We start from the raw sequence: 19,620 nt of genomic DNA on the forward strand, positions 1-19,620 counted from the left end.
AGCTCACAATTTAACAGCTATTTAATGCAGCCTGAAATGATAAATTACATTAGTGTTTAAAACTATTATTAAAACTGGATTGAACATTTTCAAGCTTGAACTGTTTACCTTTGCCAGATTAAATATTTATGTGAATATTAATTTATATAATTCCTTAGTTCAGGCACTATCTTGCCACCTAGTGGGAACCTGAAATACTGAAGATCAAATAGCTAAATCCTTTCATTTTTTAAAATATTGTAATTAATTCTAGATACTGCATTGAATTTTAAGCCATTCCTGAAACTTGAAAATACAGAAAGTACTATGCACCTGCTATACCCAACTGTACTGAAAACAACGAAGTGGGATTCAAGCCCTAGTTTATAATTAGTGAACTTTATTATTATTTTAACATTAGCAGATCATCTAATTCAAATACCCAAACAGTCCAAGAGAGAAGGAAATTCAACTTTTTATCAGGTTCCACTGGCCCAGACATCCTATGGGTTGTCCACTCTCAGACTTATGTCCCACAATACACCCTGCTGGCTACATCACACCCTCTATGGAAATTCATGGCAAGCTGGCGCCATCTTGTAGTGAATTAGTATTTTCTTCAACAATGTACAGAGTTGTAGTGTTTGCTATTACTTTATACCTTGGGGATAAAACTCTAGTGTCATAACACACTTTAAGATAATGTAGCATTTACAAAATCACACACAGTTGGAGAAATACAGGCTTATTTGATCTCTGGAAGCTAGCTCCAGTAGGGTACTTTAGAGGAAGTGATGTTACCACAAGAGTGTAAACCGGCACACTCCATTTATAAAGCTGAAAATTCCTGGCAGGTCTGGACTTCTGAACCTGCTAACAAAGAAAATGTATGCTGGCAGTCCAATGTGCTTATTACCCCCCTTTTCCTCCTGGCTAATTGTGAGAATTCACCTCATAATGGAAAAACTGATACTTTTGTTTTATTTAATTTGCAGGTCACCTTTAGCAACAAGCCCATTTGGTTTTAGATGACAGAGGAATTGCCGGACCGAATCAGATCACTGGCTATGTAGTCCGATATCTTGCCTCAAAACAGTGCCCAACACCAATTGTTTCAGAAAGGGCTAACGATCTCCTAATGGCCAATTATGCAATAACTAAGAGCTTATAATGCTTATTTTTCATCTGCCTAATGTTAACAGTGGATGCTCTCAGTAGTCATTTAAAGTCAATTATTTATCTTGCAGCAGGCATCACAGGAAAGCTACAGATGTCAATCATGATGGATTCATTTCAACCTGAGAGGGAAATAGTTGCTTTACTTTTAGAGCAATCTATATGAAAACACCATACTCTTGTCTCTTATTTAACAAAATTGTATGAATATGAAATGTTGTTCAAATGCTAATTAAATATGTTTTTTAAAATGGGGGCTATACCCAGCAGCATGCTTGTGAAATCAGAAAGGTTTGGTCTTTCAGCTGTAAGAAAGTTTTCCATTTGCAAAACTTGAGCAGAAGCCATTTATATCCCATATCCAAGTTAAAAACATATCTGTTTCTTGTACTTCCTGCAAAAATGTCACATACCATCACTTGAAACTCTGCAACCCTGAAGGACAAAAATCACTACTCACATAACCTAACTGACTCAACCTAATGCCTCAAGGCAAGGCAATGAGACTTGTCTCCTGTAACCAGAGTATATAACCCTAGGCAACTCTACATCTGGTGTAATCTATTGCTAGAAATAGCCCCCATCACCACCTACTAAAGAACTGCAGTGGAAAAAGCTTTTTATTACAGTCTTTTCATTTGGGGAAATAATAAACAAAAATTTCCCATGACACATTAAATAGCATTTTAATGTTCCTTCACAGATTTCACATTTCAGCAGTTCTTCTTAGAATGTAAATGGAGGAGGAAAACAGTTAGATAGAATACATTTCATAGTAAGTATATTAGCTTCATATCTTTTTCTTTAAATATCCCTACGGACTTTTCTATACTCTGAGAATTTTTGCTTCAAAAAATAATTAAGCAGTAATGCCTGCACTAAATTTTCAATAAAACTATTTTCATTAAAAGCCATAACATATTGCCCTGTCCATGAAACCCAGCACAAATGTGAGCAAGAATGGTATATTAAATATTTGTTTTCTATTTTTACAGGAACTGCTTGCTGAAAATATGTACTATACAAATATTGTTTAATGTGCTCTGTTCTGACTAACAAAAGCCTACAAAAATTGTTCTTTAGACACCTAGCTAGCACAAGAACAGTATTAGAAAAGAAACATGAATGCTAATGAGAATAATACTCCAGTAAATCTAAAAGTGGCATGAATAAACATCTTCTTTAGACATTCTTTATATTCTTCAATTAAATGAACCTTAACCTTAAACTTTAATTGCATTAGAATATATTTTCTAGAAATGCACTCTTATCTGAAAATGATTTACAAGACAGACATCTGAGTAGACATGTAATTAAGTCCAATTTTCTTTTAAAAGGGTGGAATCCTGGAAAACACTCTTCCAACCGGGAAAAAGCAGAGTACTGCATACAATACAGTACTTTCAAGTTAAAAAAATAAAGTATAAAAATCATCATCTGCCAAGACCAGGGATTACAATAAAATTATTTATCTTTTTATTCTCCTTTTTCTTGTTGAAAACCTGTAAGAATAGCTAACTTGGGAAACAATAAACAATTCTGTCTTGATTATACCTTGTTTATGTAATTATGAACCTGCCCAAACTAGAGCCATTGTTTTACAGTTCATTATTTTTTGCTAGGCTCCAGTAAATTCTGTCCTGAACAAGACACAAATGAAGACAGGCTTCAGCCCGACACTGTTGCAGTACCACCTTTCGTAACTATTGTTCTTCGAGATCTATTGCTCATGTCCATTCCATTCTAGGTGCCTATGGAGCTTCTGGTTGCTGAAGTAATGGTGACTTCCTTATCACCCAGTATGTTTGGGCTCCTCATTCAGGACTTCCTGGCAGTATTCTGGAATATAAAGAGGTGTGGGACACTGCAAAACCCACAGGATGTTGCCGCATATTGGTAATGAGAACTAGATTTATAAGGGGGATCTGGGGCGATCTGACTGTACAAATGAGCATCTTGGTATGGAAGGCTAAGAACCACTACAAACACTACAATCAATCACTTACGTTTGACATTTGTATCTATACATGCTCTCCAGAATTGTGTGCTATTAAAAAACAAATTGGTGCATTTAAAAAAAACATGTGCAGCACTAAAATAAACAATTTCTTCACTCAGACCTGAGTACTGGTTTTCAAACTGTGGGGCTCACCCCCCCCCAACCCCGGTGAGGCAGACTGAGGTTATCACAGGGGATGAAGACCTGAGTGGTTAAGAATTAACCATTGCCCAGTATTCTCAGCTCTGTGTCACCATCCTACTGCCAGCTAGCTCCCACAGGAACCACGCAGCCTCACGAGAACTTATTTCGGCCCCCACATCTCTCACAAATCCCCCCCCTCACCCTCAGATGCCCCCTCCCCACCCCCCAGCCCCATGGATACACTGGGAATCAACATGGCGCTGGCAATGCTAATGTTTCCTGGACCCACAGCAATGGCCTTGCACCCAGTGCACACGCACACTTGGAAAGCGAGGGCGGGAGCGTGTGCAACCCCTATGCATACATACAAGTTCCCAGTGTGGGCAGCTGGATTCAAACAGGGCATGCAAGCTTCCTCCCTGCACAAGCTGGTCACATGGGGATTTCTCGCTTCCTCCCCCTTGCAGCTCCAAACTCAGCACCACCCGGGTACCCTCGTTCCCCTGTGCTGAGTGGACATGCATGTGATATGAATCTCCAAACGGCAGCACAGCAAAAACAAGTTTGGGAACCTCTCCCCTAAAGAGTCCATTATTATTACCAAGTATGCATGCAGAGTGTTCTAGATGCACAGCAGTGCATGCCAAACATCTGAAATTAAAAGCAGACTGCATCACAGAGAGGAGGAAGTTGGTAAACTACAGACTGTTCAGCATGAAACTGGCAGCTGACTTCAAAAGTGTTGTTACAACAAATTCGTGAAGTTGAAAAGTGTTAAGCTATCATGTTATCTCAATTCTATATCATGAATGAATTAGCTTTTATCAAGTTGTGAATATTCACACCAGTATCACACAAATATAGAAAAATATAAACACCAATATGAGTAAGAAAGGTTTTTTCATGCTCCATTGCTGCTGAATCTAAGTAGCAGAAGAGGAGCTCATATAATGAACATGAGGCATTCCAAGCCACAGGGAATACAATCAGATAGACATAAGTGAAATCATAGCAAAACAGGTTCCATGCTAAAAGGAAGCAAGGGAAGTTTGGGGGAAAGGCTATGGAACAGCATAGCAAAGAAAATGAGTCTAAGATGAGCTAAAACAATCAAAAACAGAAAGGTCTTCTTTTCATAAAAAAAAGAGTTATAAAATACGAGTAAGGGGAATATAGCTGTTGATAAAGTCAGGAAATATCTCTGTTTTCAGGAACAAGAGCTGGGAAGAGGGTTGTGGTTAAGTGACTATTACCAGGCATGTGACAATATGTTGAAGTTGTAGCCCCAGAAGACCAAGGCTAGCTCTATACTAGGAAAAGTCTGTAGTATAGCTAAACCCTCCTAAATGTAGATGCACCAAAAAAGTGATTTTTAACAGTAAAGTTTATACCAGTTTCCTGAGCAAAATGAGCTATACCAACTAAGCACTTTTATGACATAACTGCTTCTACACTAGGGTTTTTGCGAGTATAGAAATGTCATTAAAGAGAAAAAAGTCACACTCCTCAGGCAACAAAAGGTTCTAGTGTAGACCTGGCTTAAGAATCAAAAAGAGATTCAAGTTATTAATCAGACATTGCAATACAATCTAGTTGTGTCATTCTGTTAAGCCCTACTAAAGTAACACATAAAACTTTAATGTCACCCCAAAATAAGACCTTAGACAAAAGTGTGAATCAACTGGAAACGTGGCATGAAGGAAACTCAGAAAAGCACTGAGCAGATATTTGAAAAACATATGCCAAGGAAATAACTCTTTGCTGGCATCTAGAGTCACTGGTCTGCATCACACCCTGTACATGTCACCAGACCAGTCTGGTGAAAGTTATGGAAGGAAAGGATACAACCATGAGGAATTCCACTTTCCAGACTGATAGAAAAAGTGCTGATGTGTTTTTGTAAAAAAGCAAACACTGCTGTGCAAAAGGGCAAAGTGTGCTAAAGAAAGACTGTTGACCATATCCCCCACATTTCCAACTGACCAGTATGTAAAAGCCAATCAGAAAGGATCCACAGGATTTAAAGGGAAAAGATGCATCCGTGGAATGAAGAGATGAAGAATAGGACTTCTTCATCTTCAATGGGGTCAGGAGCAAAAGACAGAAGGGAAAAAAAAAACCTTAAAAATTGTATCATCATCTACTGCCAAAAGAAAATTACAGATGCAAACTCAAAGTCAGATTCTGGCATGGATGAACAAGGAGGGAAAAGGGCCCAAGAAGGCCTAAGTCTTATTGTGCTCCATGGGGAGGGCCCAGCCACAATTGAACTCTCTGCAACTTCCTGAGTCCAGGACTTTAAGATCTGACAAACACGAGGCCCACCAACATTACAAAATGGAACTGTGTCAGGTCAGGGGACTACTTAGCTATATTTACATTGTATTCAGGTGTCTTTGTCAGCTGCCTTGTTCTATTCCATTGCTTCTAAATAACTCACATACAGTTTGTTTGTAAGATACATGAAGATGTCTTATGTAAGAACAATGACCCACATCGCTGGAGTTTACAGAACTGCATTTGAGCACCAATCTCTAGAAAAGCAGCCCCCGTATTAATACGCTGCTTCCTTTGAACTTGTCTTTCAACACATCAGCTAACATGTAAATCCCCTTGGGAAAATAAATTACATTTTATACTCCTTACAAGAGCAAGCATGTCTTTTTCCAAATATTACAAAACAAACATGTAAACATCCATCTCATGAGACATGAAACCGAGGTCCTGAAAACATATGGTTATCGAATATCTCAAGGAACCTTTTGTAAGAGTAGGATTGTTAAACGTGGGGATACAGCCAAAGTTTGACTACGATAATAACAGGCTCTCTTACCAAAATATCCTCAGAAGTTTCAACTGATTATTGCACTATTAAACAGCTGCTGAGCTCCACCCGAGGGCTGGCTATATTTCAGTGGTGGGTTAAGTTTGACTGTATGTTCCTTTCCTACCTCAAAGCTTTAAGAATAATAGAGCAGAAACTTTGCAACATAAAAAAATCCATTTTGGCAACTTTGCAGAATCCTGAGAGCCACTGAAACCACCATGGGCCATAGAGTCAAAATCCTGAATTTAATCCCGTCTCTGCTGATGACTTTTGTGGCCATGGGCAAGACTGAATTCCCCAACAGCACAATGGGGACTACTTTCCACGGGAGTAAAGATCCATCACTGCCCCACTAGCCTTAGGGTGAGTCAGGAAAGAGTGGGGTACCAGCCAGCTAGGGCTCCTCCAGTCAGATTAATATATTCAATTTAGCTCCATTTAATGTTTTAGCCCTAAACCAACTTGCAAAAACAGTCACAGAAATTTACCAGCTTGGACACAAAAATCTAGTCATCATTTTAGTGGGAAGGGTTAAATTATTGCTAGTGTATTTGTTCATCCAAGAAAAGATTACTCACCCCGGCTGAAGGTTAATTGACTTTTGCAGTGCTTACTAAAAAGTTTCTAGCATTATTTATAGTATTGGTATGGTAGTCATGCTTAAAATATTTGTCAATTTGAAAGACTTTACCATATAATGGGGTGTAGCAACAGAACAAATGAACACTTTTGAACTAGTAGAAATGTTTTAAGTGCAACCACTTCACACACAACCATGCAAAAAGTCTTCAGACTAGGGATCATAATTTTTGGCCAAGAGTTATTTGAGTTAGCTACTTGGAAACCTACATTTATGATACATTTTCACCTTATATTCAAACAACTAGCATTTTAGGGCAAACTTTTCCCATACCTAAACTATGCATGTGCATGGAAGCTCAGAAAGTAGAAGAACTGTAACAATTTCACTGAGACACAAAGGTGTAGGAAAGACTATGGAAAGGCCTTGCAAAGAGAGCATGTTTAGCTATTTTTGACAAGGACCTGTGAAAAAGTGGTTTCAAGATTTATTTATTTATTTATTTAAAGTAGGAAATACTGTGTGGGAGAGAGAGTGTATTTTCATCTTCCCATCTTAGGGAAGCTCAACAGTTTTCGTTCAACCTTTCCAGAAAAAAAATCACTTTAAGATTTAGACTTAGCTTAGAAAGTTTCATTTGAAAAGAAAATTTTTGGAAATTTGAGTGTGACAATGGACACTTATACTTGTTCTGCTCTGGATTGGATAGTCCTGTGTTTTCTTTTGCTTTTCTGCAATTTAAAATGTGTATTAACTTTGTTTTAAAATCTCTTTTATGTTGTCCGTAACATACATTGTTCTGCTATTGAATTCCCATGCTGAATTTTCATAATGCAATTCATTTTACAAATACTATTGCAGGGGTCGGCAACCTTTCAGCAGTGGTGTGCCGAGTCTTCATTTATTCACTCTAATTTAAGGTTTCGCATGCCAGTAATACATTTTAATGTTTTTAGAAGGTCTCTTTCTATAAGTCTATGATGTATAACTAAACTATTGTTGTATGTAAAGTAAATAAGGTTTTTAAAATGTTTAAGAAGCTTCATTTAAAATTAAAGTAAAATGCAGAGCCCCCTGGACCAGTGGCCAGGACCTGGGCAGTGTGAGTGCCACTGAAAATCAGCTCGTGTGCCGCCTTCGGCACACGTGCCATAGGTTGCCAACCCCTGCACTATTGCCTGTTGAAATTTCTCTAGCCTATCCAAATCGATACATAGTTAAAATAATTATTTTTTAATATTAAAAGGAAATACAATCTAGTCTTCAAATAAAAATCTGGAAACAAACTTTTGTGGATATCCACCTATTATCTGAGGTTAAATCTTTGACCCCCTGATTCAGGATAGCACTTGAGCACACTCATATACTTGTGTGATGTAGGGAATAGGAATACCTTTCCTAACAATAAGATTCCCCACAAAAGTCTTTACCAATGCAACTCAATCCTGATATGCAACACCATACTATTCCAGTCTCGATCTTTCCTCAACACAGATTTCATTGTTAAATGTGTGTTCGTCTAGGGAGGTCATGTGAAGGCCATATAAATGTATACACTGGATTTGTGACCAAAGCAGAATTATAATTGAGTTTGGAACATTGATTGGATCTCTTTGGCAATTTGTCTACTTGCAGTCTAAATGCGCCATGCAAACAAGATACGGTGACATAAGTGGTATCCATAATTTATCTCGTTTATACATGAGACTGGAAAAAGGGGGAAATAGTTGTTAATTTTTCCATTTTTGTTATCTTAAACCACATATTACAGATTTTAAAAGCACAGATGGCAAACCCCGCAGAATTTCAGTCATCTCCCATCTTCACCTATTTCCAGCTCTCAGCTGGCCACATCAATGCCTTTAGCTTTTGATTTTTTATAGGCATGCAGTATTGGGCATATTAAACTGTTACTGATTCAGCTTTGCTAAAAGAAAAAGAAAACGGAGAGTAACCACACCACCAGTGAAGTGCTGCTGGTGGTGGCAGCAGGAGTCAGACATAAGAGGGAAAATTGCCAACTTCTGCATTTTTCTAAAGCACCATGCCTCTTAGCACATCTGTAGCATGCTGTTCTCTCCAGAAGTTAAATATCAGTGATTGTTCACAAGACCTAAGCCTGCTCCCTAAAGTCAATGAAAGCTTTGTCACTGACTTCAATGGGAGCAGGAACAGACCCAATTTAGTCACCTCTCTACACCTTCCGTCAAGTTCGGTTCCCTATGTAAGTGTCAATTATTCCACACACACCCACTTTTAAAGTCTTATTTTGCTCCACAAAAATATTTATTGAAAAAAGTTTTCTATAGAATGATCTGCCCCTATTCTAGCTTGGATTGCTATGTATTGGGTTACGTGGTCCATGCTAAAAATGTTGATATATTTATTCCTATGCTGAAATTAATACAAAATTATGTTTGCATGTGTAGATAGGCTATTTAATCACATATACTTCACTCCAAGATGGTAAAACGGAAGCTCCTCATACTGATGAGTTAAGAAAAGTTTCACTTTGGAAGGAAAACAAATTCTGATTTAGAGTTACTGGAACCGTAAGCCAAATCATTATGTAGAGCTCTCAGATGTATTGTATAATTTAGTTACTTAAACCTCTATTCTATCATAGAATTGTAGGACTGGAAGGGACCTCAAGAGGTCATCTAGTCTAATCCCCTGCACTCACGGCAGGACTAAGTATTATCTAGACCAGGCCTGCACAACTCGTAAAGCGGCAAGGGCCACATTACTCCAAAGAAAACAGCTGAGGGCCGAAACCCCCCATTCCCGCGGAACACCCCCCCCCGAGCACCTCCCGGCCCCGCGAAAACACCCCGCTCCAGCACTGCCCAGCCCTGCAGAAACAAACCCTCCTTCCCCAGCGCCGCCCCACCAAAACAGCTGTGGGCCAAAAAGGAAGGTTGGGGGTGGGAAGGTGATACTTGATTTTAAATCAACCAGGGGCTCCCAGCTGAAGAGGTGGCTGGGAGCCCTCGGGGGCAAATTAAAGGGCCTGGTGGCTGGGGGAACCCAGAGCTTTCCGTGGCTGGGGCAGGAATTTAAAGGGCCCAGAGCTCCTGCCGCTGAGGGGAGCCTGAGCCCTTTAAATCACAGCCCCAGCCCATCCACTAGAGCCGCGGCCAGGATTCAAAGGGCTCTGGGCTGCCCGCAGTGGCAGGGAGCCCTGAGCCCTTTAAATCTCAGCCGCAGCCGGGAATCTCTGCGGGCAGCCCAGAGCCCTTTTGAATCCTGGCCACGGCTGAGATTTAAAGGGCTCAGAGCTCCTCGGGGCTGTGGGCAGCTCAGAGCCCTTTGACTCCCGGCCGTAGCTGGGATTTAAAGGGCTCTGGGCTCCATTCCTTCTTGTCCTATCTCAGACGTTAAGGAGAATAATTTTTCTCCCTCCTCCCTGTAGCAACTTTTTTATGCACATGAAAGCTGTTACGTCCCCTCTCAATCGTCTCTTCTCCAGACTAAACAAACCTCTTCTCCCCTCTCCCTACCCCCAGCCAATCTTCCCTCATAGATCATGTTTTCTAGGCCTTTAATCATTTTTGTTGCTCTTCTCAGGACTTTCTCCAATTTGTCCACATCTTTCCTGAAATGTGGCGCCCGGAACTTCACACAATACTCCAACTGAGGCCTAATCTGCACAGAGTACAGCGGAAGAATTATTTCTCATGTCTTGCAACACTCCTGCTAATACATCCCAGAATGATGTTTGCATTTTTTGCAACAGTGTTACACTGTTGCCTCATATTTAGCTTGTGATCCACTATGACCCCCAGATATCTTTCTGCAGTACTCCTTCCTAGGCAGTCATTTCCCATTTTGTATGTGTGCAACTGTATCTTTGATCTTCCCCTTTGTTTATATCTTCTAATCTTCTAATCTTCATACTTTCTCTTTCCTTTATGTTTTGACATCTCTCTCTCACATTTATCCTATCTCTTCTTCCCATCTTTCCTATTGTTTTGTTTATCACTTTCTCAAACTAAAAGAAATCTAGCATAAGATACATTATTGATCCAATTAATTTTGTTGTGAAATACCACACTGTCTCCAGTTTAAAGTCCAGGCAAGCTTCAAATTACCTGCATGTACTGTCCACAGCTGGAATATCAAACCCTGCTAATATACAGGCTTAAAAATGAAATTATTGTTGAACAATTTAAAAAATAAATTGGTTATATACGGTACCTCTGAATTTGGGATTTCCTAGAAAGTGAAGGAAGGAGAGCTAAGAAACAAACGGATATATATTTTATATTAGTTTTAACACTACGTTATTCATGATGACTGCTGCTCCAGTGAAGCTGCATGGTTCTATGTATAACATAGCAAAGAGATCTCTTCCAGTCAGATAAGAAGATGGAGGTTTCAAAAACAGGATGTAGAATTTGCAGAACACTAGATGGACACATAATGCAGGGCCAATAGTGCTAAGAGATTACATGAACTCTGCTGAGAACAATGATACAAGTCACAAAAGACAGGTTGGCTGAAAGTTGGGGACAAGCAAGATAGTCAGTTGATTGTTGGCAACTTCCAGGGCAGTTGTGGGGTTGCGATGACTGCAGTGACTGAAGCAGGACGTGATTTTATAGGCCCGGAAGGGGGCCAAAACTTTGATCACTGAAGATTTTAATTATTCAGAAATGGCTATAACTACTATGACAAAAGCCAAAGACAGGAACGTATTCTTGGAAGTAATAAAAGATTACTCTAATAGAAGGCCTTTCAGAATATGCATAGTCAGAAGTTATCCTGGACCTAATGGAAGGACATGGGCTAAGTAAGTTAAATGAGATGTAATGATCATTTTAATCAGGTAGCAGGACGAGGTTAAGAACTAAGGAAGCCATGTGCATTTTTCACTTTATGAAAGTTGCAGGTGAGGAAATGCAAAAATCTAAGTTTTGATAGAAATGATACAATATATAGGAAGGATACTGCAGAAAGTTAGGAACAAAGAAATAAATTACATGTAAGATGTAGTAGAAACTAAAATGTAGCTGTCGCTTCCCCAGATGAGGAATGGGTTCCTAAGCCCTCTCCTTTATTCACTGGGTAGCAGACCTCAGACCAAATCTCAGTTCTGCTAATTTCTCTTATACAGAGATGAGTGCACTTCCATTATCATCTGTTATACTCTCCGGGGGAAAAAACTAATGGGGGGGGCATGGTGAACTGCTATTTCAAGGGAGGAGGGAATTCTATTTTATTTAGTTCTTACACTACATCCATCATCATGGTATCTAAAAGATAATAGGAGTACAGACCTTTGACAGGAATATATCAGAACACCTACTTCTTACCCTCTTCTGTTTGTCTGTCTTTTTTTTGTTTAAAATTCCTGTCATTTTGGAGGCGGTCCCAAAGAATGATCTTACCAGCTCACCCACAAACCTTAAACCAGTCCTTGCTGCTGCTAAAAAATTGTAAAGAAAAATAGGCTTAACAAATGGAAATGATCAAACCCATCACAAAGAATTTTAATGCCAAATATCTAAATGTGAATTACAAAAAAAAGTATCAAGTTGATGGACTTTTGTTATGTTTTAAAAGCATACTTTGAGAAAACGCTTTTAAATTACACTGTGTAAATTATTATACAGTTTCCAAACTAGCAGGTATGTGCACTGGATATGTTTTTAGTTACTGCTAGGATACAAAAATTTCACTCAAATCAACATTCTCTGACCACCCAAACCTCTAAGCCCTTATGAAAATATGACTCAATTCAGAAGATTATGGAGCAAAATTAATCAGACCTGCTGTTTACCTAATGCAGTGGTTCTCAAGCCGGGGTAAGTGTAACCCCTTGGGGTACGCAGAGGTCTTCCAAGGGGTACATCAACTCATCTAGATATTTGCCTAGTTTTAAAAAGCACTAGCGAATTCAGTACAAACTGAAATTTTATACGACTTCTTTATAACTGCTCTATATACCATACACTGAAATGTAAGGATAATATTTATATTCCAGTGGATTTATTTTATACTTATATGGTAAAAATGAGAAAGTAAGCAATGTTTCAGTAATAGTGTGCTCTGACAATTTTGTATTTGTATATCTGATTTTGTAAGCAACTAGTTTTTAAGTGAGGTGAAACTTGGTGTACACAAGATGAATCAGACTCGAGAGAGGGGTACGTTAGTTTGGAAAGGCTGAGAGACACTGACCTAATGAAACAGACAAATCCTCCAGCAAAGCCTGTCTTATTTTATACAGCACTTTTTTAGATTAAGGGTACGTCTACAGTACGAAATTAATTCAAACTTATTCTATTCGAATTTTCGGAAGCCATTTTATACATTCGTTGTTGTGTCCCCCCACAAAGCGCGTGAATTCGGCAAAGTGCATCCACAGTACCAAGGCTAACATCGAATGTTGGAGCAGTGCACTGTGGGAAGCTATCCCACAGTTCCCGCAGTCCCCCCTGCCCATTGGAATTGTGGGTTAAGCTCCCAGTGCATGATGGGGCAAAAACATTCTCGCGGGTGTTTCTGGGTGTGTGCCGTCACTCACTCCTCCCTCCATAAAAGCTACGGCAGACGCCATACTGCCAGCAGACAGTGCAGTACGGTGCACCACCTGTCTCCTGGTACTATGAATCCATCTCGCATGGCCTCTCATCTTCTATCTAGCCATTTCCCGCCTTTTTTCGGCAACTGTGAACTGAGCAGCACAGCTTCCGCCACAAACTCTGCTCTCCCGCTCTTGCATCGCTAGCTAATTTTTCCATGTTGTCTGTCCTGGGCTTGCATGCAAGCTACAAAGGCAACAATTCCCGGCCATTTTTCAGCCATCGTGAACTGAGCCACACAGCTTCTGCCGCTTTTTCCATGTTGTCTGTCCTGGGCTCCCATGGAAGCTACAGACGGCAACAATTCCCTGACGTTTTTTGGCCATCGTGACCGCTGCAAAATCTGCTCACGCTTCTACCGCAAACTCTGCTCTCCCACTCTTGCAGCTCTAGCAAACTTCCCGACACCATGAAAGCTACAGAAGACAACCATTTACCACCTTTTATTGGCCATCTTGAACCGAACAGGCCTCCTACATTTCGTGCCCTTTTTCCAGGATTACCATGCAGGTGCTATAGCACGGCAATCATGGAGCCCACTCAGATCTCTGCTGCAGTTTTGACCATTGTAAATACCTCGTGCATTATCCAGCAGTATGTTCAGTACCTGCAAAACCGGGCGAGGAAGCAACGACAGTGTGTTTACTATACTGATGAGGACATGGACACAGATCTTCCTAGAAGCACAGCGTCACCCCCCATAATTGCATGCAGCTCACGGTAGAAGCAGAACGTATGGGGCTGTGATCCTGAGCGACCATTTGCCTCCCTGGCTTTTTGGTACACTTGCCTGAGCAACTAATACACAGCTGAATACTACTCATGTTTTTTTTAAAATACTGAAGCTTTAGAGTCACCAGTTACATGTCTAGTAGCACAAAACATTGTTGAGAATAATCTAAAATAGCTAATTCTAATTCTGAGCAAAAGTAACCTCATTGTGTATTTTCTTTCTTTTCAAACAATCCTTTTTTGCTGCATTGTGTAAAATGAAATAGAAGAAAGAAATTCCCGGGAGATGGGCACGGAAAGTTGTATTTTGCTTTTCTTTGTATAGTCCACAAAAAATCCTTGACCTAGTCATTGTCACTGTGATGCTTAAGCATGCAATGGGACACGGTGCCATTAAAAAGTATGAAGCTCAAAAGTGCATCCAGCAGTGTAAGATGACTTAATGCACTCACACTGTGAAGTGGGACTGTGATCGGAGTGGCTGCATCTGCTCAATTCCAATTTGTGCATTACTCTGCCTTCAGTTCTGTTTTAGCATTCAGATTTATAAGACTAGGGAAAACATTCAGGGGAAAAAAGGAACCAGCCCTAAAGTCAACACCAGTATAACCATTCAAGTCCACCTCAGGCCTTATTATTTAACTAGAGCAAAACAGTCATTTCTCATTTAACTCTCCTAATTTTAGATCTGCCAAAACAATAACTTCTATAGCAAGGGTTTTCCGGTTAATTTTGTTTTTGAAACACTGCACCACTCTATATAAGTTTACTATGATTCTGGACATTTTTACAGAGATAATAATAATAAAGTGAGTCAGCATATTTTAAAATATTCTTTCATTAACTTCTAGTGGGTTACCTGGCCCCTCCCTACATTGTGTGTTAACAAAAGCATCTCTGATAGACAGCAGTCCAGTCTGGCCTTGACTCCACAACTTCCACTAGCAGCTTACTCTATTCTCTATTTTTTCTTACAGCTACAATTTTTGCAGGGGTTTAAATCAAAATTTCCTATGCGTTAGCTTAAGCTTACTTTTTGTTAGACCCCAAGAACACTGGTAACACCACTTCCTGTTGTTCTTAGACTTCAATTCTGCATTCTCCTCTTGCCCCTCTTTTTGGTATCAGGTAAATACCTACCTAGTCACAATATCTATTGGTCTATAATCTGGGAAGACCAGAACTTTGTCCTCTCATGAGTTTAAATTCTCCTAATTTTTCTGGTCCCTATGCAACCTGAAATAAAAAGGTTGAATGGTTAAAACACTGGACTGAGATTCAGGAATTCTAGGCTTACTTCCAAGAAATGCCAGAGACTTCCTATAAGGCCTGGTCTACACTGCGGGGAAAGTTGTCAATGTAAGATATGCAACTTCAGCTACAGGAATACCGTAGCCGAAGTCGAAGTATCTTATTCCGACCTACCTCCCGTCCTCACAGCGTGGGATCGACGTCTGCGGCTCCCCCGTTGACTCCACTACCGCTGCTCGCTCCGGTGGAGTTCCGGAGTCGACGGGGAGCACGTTCGGGGATCGATATATCGCACCTAGATGAGACGTACCCTAAGAAAAGTCCATCTCCTGTGTCTCAATTCCCAACCTTAACAATAGGGATCTATTGCTTTTCTCCTACCCTTTTTCTCATCTATAGCTCTGCAGGGCAGGGACTCTCACTTACTAAGTTCATAGATTTGTAGTGAGCAGCAGCAATTTTATATTTATTTCCTCATCACAGATGAAAATCTTGAATAGTGTCAGGCCTAGTAGCGATCTCTGAGGAACTGCACTCTAACCACTCACATTTGATGACCCATTGACAACCATTTTTTGATATCTGTGAGTTAGCCAGTTCCTACTCCATTTAACACATACGTGACTGATATTGTATAGTGCTAACTATTTAATCAGAAAGTTGTGCAGTACTATCTCAAATGCCTTACAGAATTCTAAGTAGGTTACATCTATGCAGTTACCTTTATCAAACAAACTTGTAATCTCAAAGAATGAAATCAGGTTTGTTTAATTTTCTGTTTTCAATAAAAATCATGTTGAATGGCATTTATATCCTTTAATTCTTTATCACTTGAATCCTGAATCAGCTTTCTCATTTTTTTATCCAGGACTGATGTCAGGCTAACCAGACTACAATTACCCAGGTCATCCTAGTTTTCCTTTTGAATATTGGCACAATATTAGTTACTTTCTAGTCTTCTGGAATTTCCTCAGTGTTCTAAGATTTATTAAAAATTAATCACAGCAGGCCAGCCAACTCTTTTAGGATTTTTGGATGCAAGTTATCCAGACCTGCTGATTTAAAAATGTTTATCCCTAGTAGAGTTGTTGTAGCCATGTCAGTAGCAGGACATTAAAGAGACAAGGTGGGTGAGGTAATGTATTTTATTTTATCTCTGTTGGTGTGAGAAAAAGCTTGTCTCACTATTAAAAATATACAGTATTACTTCACCAGCCTTGTCTCTCTAATATCCCTAGTAGATGTTGTTTAACATCTTCCTTAGTTACTAATGAACTGGAAAGTACTTCATCATTCTCGTATCATAGGAATACATCATCCTACTTATTTTCAAACACAGAACAGAAATATTTATTGACCTTTTTTCCCTTTTCTGCATCATTACGCATGCTTCTCTCAAACTGAACTCCAGAACACATTTATTCTTTCCACATATTACAGACAAGTGCTTAAGGAGTAACTCATCTTGTGATATAATTTGATTCAGTGGTCTGTAAGACCCCCACTAGTAGTCCCTCCTCAGCTTTGTTATACAGCACATTAATCCATATGCATTCAAGATCCTGTGATTCTGAATGATCAATAACTCTAAAACAGGTAAGGGTGTGTAATGTAGAATGCTATCCCCATGCCAATCTCTATCAGGGCCACTCAGAGGATTCAGGGGGCCTGGGGTCTTCGGCGGCTGGGGGCCCCCGCTGCCAAATTGCCGCCGAAGACCCGGCACTTCAGCGGCGGGTCCCGGGGCGGAAGGATCCCCGCCGCAGGTCTTCAGGGCACTTCGGCAGCGGGTCCCGGAGCGGAAGGACCCCCCTGCCGCCGAATTGCCACTGAAGACCCAGAGCGGAAAGCTCCGGAGGCCTGGGCCTCGCGAGAGTTTTCCGGGGCACTCAGAGAGAGTGAAGGACCCCACTCCAGTGGCCCCAAAAACCCTCGTGGGGGCCCCTGTGGGGCCTGGAGCAAATTGCCCCACTTTCCCCTCCCCCCCCGGGCGGCCCTGATCGCTATCCTTCCTTAACAGATTATAACTAGTGATTTTAACATTCGAGTAATGAGAACCATCTCACTAAATATCAGTAAAATCACTTAGATCAAGTTTCTTTTCATCAATGAAAATTTCCAGTTCTTATTGCTTGTTACCCAGACTCCTAGCATGGGTATATAAATAACTGGGAAACAGTACACTTCACATTCGTTATCTTACTGATTCTATTTGTTTGTGACACACTGAGTTTGAATCGTATTTGCCTCTTTAGAGCCCTCCCCGGCACAGTTAAGTTTAACGCATTCCTGGTTGCTCCAGCTAGTCTCCAGTCGAAAAGATTGGCTCCCTTCTCAGATGCAGGCTGTCCCTCCTCTCACACTGGAATGTGGCCCAATGTTCCACAAAAGCAAAACCTTCAGCTTCAGTTATGCAGCCAATGGCTCACCTTCAGTACTTCCTGCTTTCTCTTGCTTGTGGGACCAGAAGGAACTCCAAGAAGTTCACTTGGACTTTCTTCATCTTCAACTCCCTTCTAAAATCCCTAAAATCTTCTATAGTCTGCATAGTTCCACATGATGCCATACCATTGGTTCTAACGTGTATCATCTCCAGAGGAGACTTGCCACACAACTTCATAATCCTGTCCAATCTTGCAGTTACGTGCTGTATTTAAGTCCAGGGAGACAACATACCATGCTGAATTCTGTCCACCTTTTTAATATAGCCATGTACAATGGGGTCTCTATCTTGCCTAGGACCTCTAGATACTACTGTAATAATAATTAATAACAAAAGACTGCAACATAGGAAACTCTTAATTGCCAAGTATCAGTTGCTATTTCCTAGGCTTCATATATGCAGATAACTATTCAACAGACACATTTTTATTTAAATGTGGAATTTAAAGATGCTAGAAAACACTATTCACCTAGCAACTGGATAAACAATCCCAGTGGATCATATGGTCAGTCAGTTGTGTAGGGACGCACCTTGTTATACTGCACTTCAATTTCTCAAACACAGCAGCAGAAGTTGCCCATTATTTGGTATGAAAATAGTCAAACCAATATGTTTACACTCCTAATACAAGATAATTATTTCTGGGTGTGGGGGGAAGTCACAAGATATATATTCAGTTTACTTACCTAGCTAAGTACCAAACTTCAAATCTTATGATTAGGTGGAGTTATTTCACATTTTCCACTAAACAAACAGACAGATTTACTGGAAAACTAGAATAAAAGTTACTATAAACAGTGACTCCTCCCCACACCTGTTGGGGAAAAAGCATTGCTCAGTATTACTAACAATAAATACCAATGTTTCCTATGATGCCACGAGAACAAAAAACAAACAAAAAAACAGAACTTTATGACAAAACAGGTCACAAAGGGATTAGATTAAAATTACGTAACTATCAAATGGCTGTCACTTAACAAGTTATCTAATTAACTACTTGGTTTTATTTAATTAAACCTGCTACTACACAGTGTGACTTGAGAATCTGAGGAAAACAGTCTGTCAGTGTACCAAAGCATGTGTTCTTGGTAAATATTAATACAACAAAACTGAAAAACTACAAAGTAGTAGTTTAGTACTTCCATTTTAGTAACCCTCAAACCACGTTGCAAGACTGCATCTTTGCTCTATTATAAAGATCTGATTTGTGTCTTACAAGTGATTGAGTGGGAGACAGAGGGTTACACTTTCCCAATTATTTCCAATATATACCCATGTAAAGGTTTTGTACAGTGGTCATCACCATACTAATAAAAAGACCACATTTCAATTAAGATGTTTTATGCGGAACAGAAACATTAGGTTACATCAGTCTGATGTAATTTAGGTTGCCAGTTGTCTAGTTTTTTACCGGAAAATACGGTCAAAAAGGGACCTGGCAGAGTCTGGTAGTTCGCTCATGGTGAGTGGGGTAAGGGGCTCCCAGTGGGCGTGGCATGTTCTCTGGGTGAGAAGGAACACAAGCTGTCTTGTCAGCCAGCACTTCCCCTGGCCACACTCTCAGGCAGCTCTGGAAAGGGGAGGGCTCCAGCGGGAAGAAGTCTGCTGAGCAGGCAGTGCAGATGGACACAGGAGGCTGCTGTGCAGGAGGCTACACTTGGTGGGGGGGGGGGGGGAATCAACCTAAGATACACAACTTCAGCTACGAGAATAGCGTAGCTGAAGTCGACGTATCTTAGTTCGACTTACCTTGCGTCCTCACGGCGCGAGGTCAATTGCTGCGGCTCCCCCGTCGACTTTGCTTCCGCCTCTCGCCGAGCTGGAGTTCAGCAGTCGACAGGCGAGCGATCGGGGATCAATTTATCGCATCTACACTACACGCGATAAATCGATCCGGCGGGT

At 40.4% G+C, this 19,620-nt stretch overlaps 1 protein-coding gene across 2 annotated transcripts in view; it reads right to left on the reverse strand.

Annotated features, from left to right (window-relative positions):
• CDKAL1 (CDK5 regulatory subunit associated protein 1 like 1) overlaps window positions 1-19,620 on the reverse strand; it is a 636,289-nt gene that overhangs the window by 407,908 nt on the left and 208,761 nt on the right. The gene's annotated exons all lie outside the window — the stretch shown is intronic.

Source organism: Mauremys mutica, chromosome 2 (assembly GCF_020497125.1).
Source record: "Mauremys mutica isolate MM-2020 ecotype Southern chromosome 2, ASM2049712v1, whole genome shotgun sequence".
In the NCBI taxonomy this organism is placed as follows: domain Eukaryota; kingdom Metazoa; phylum Chordata; order Testudines; family Geoemydidae; genus Mauremys; species Mauremys mutica.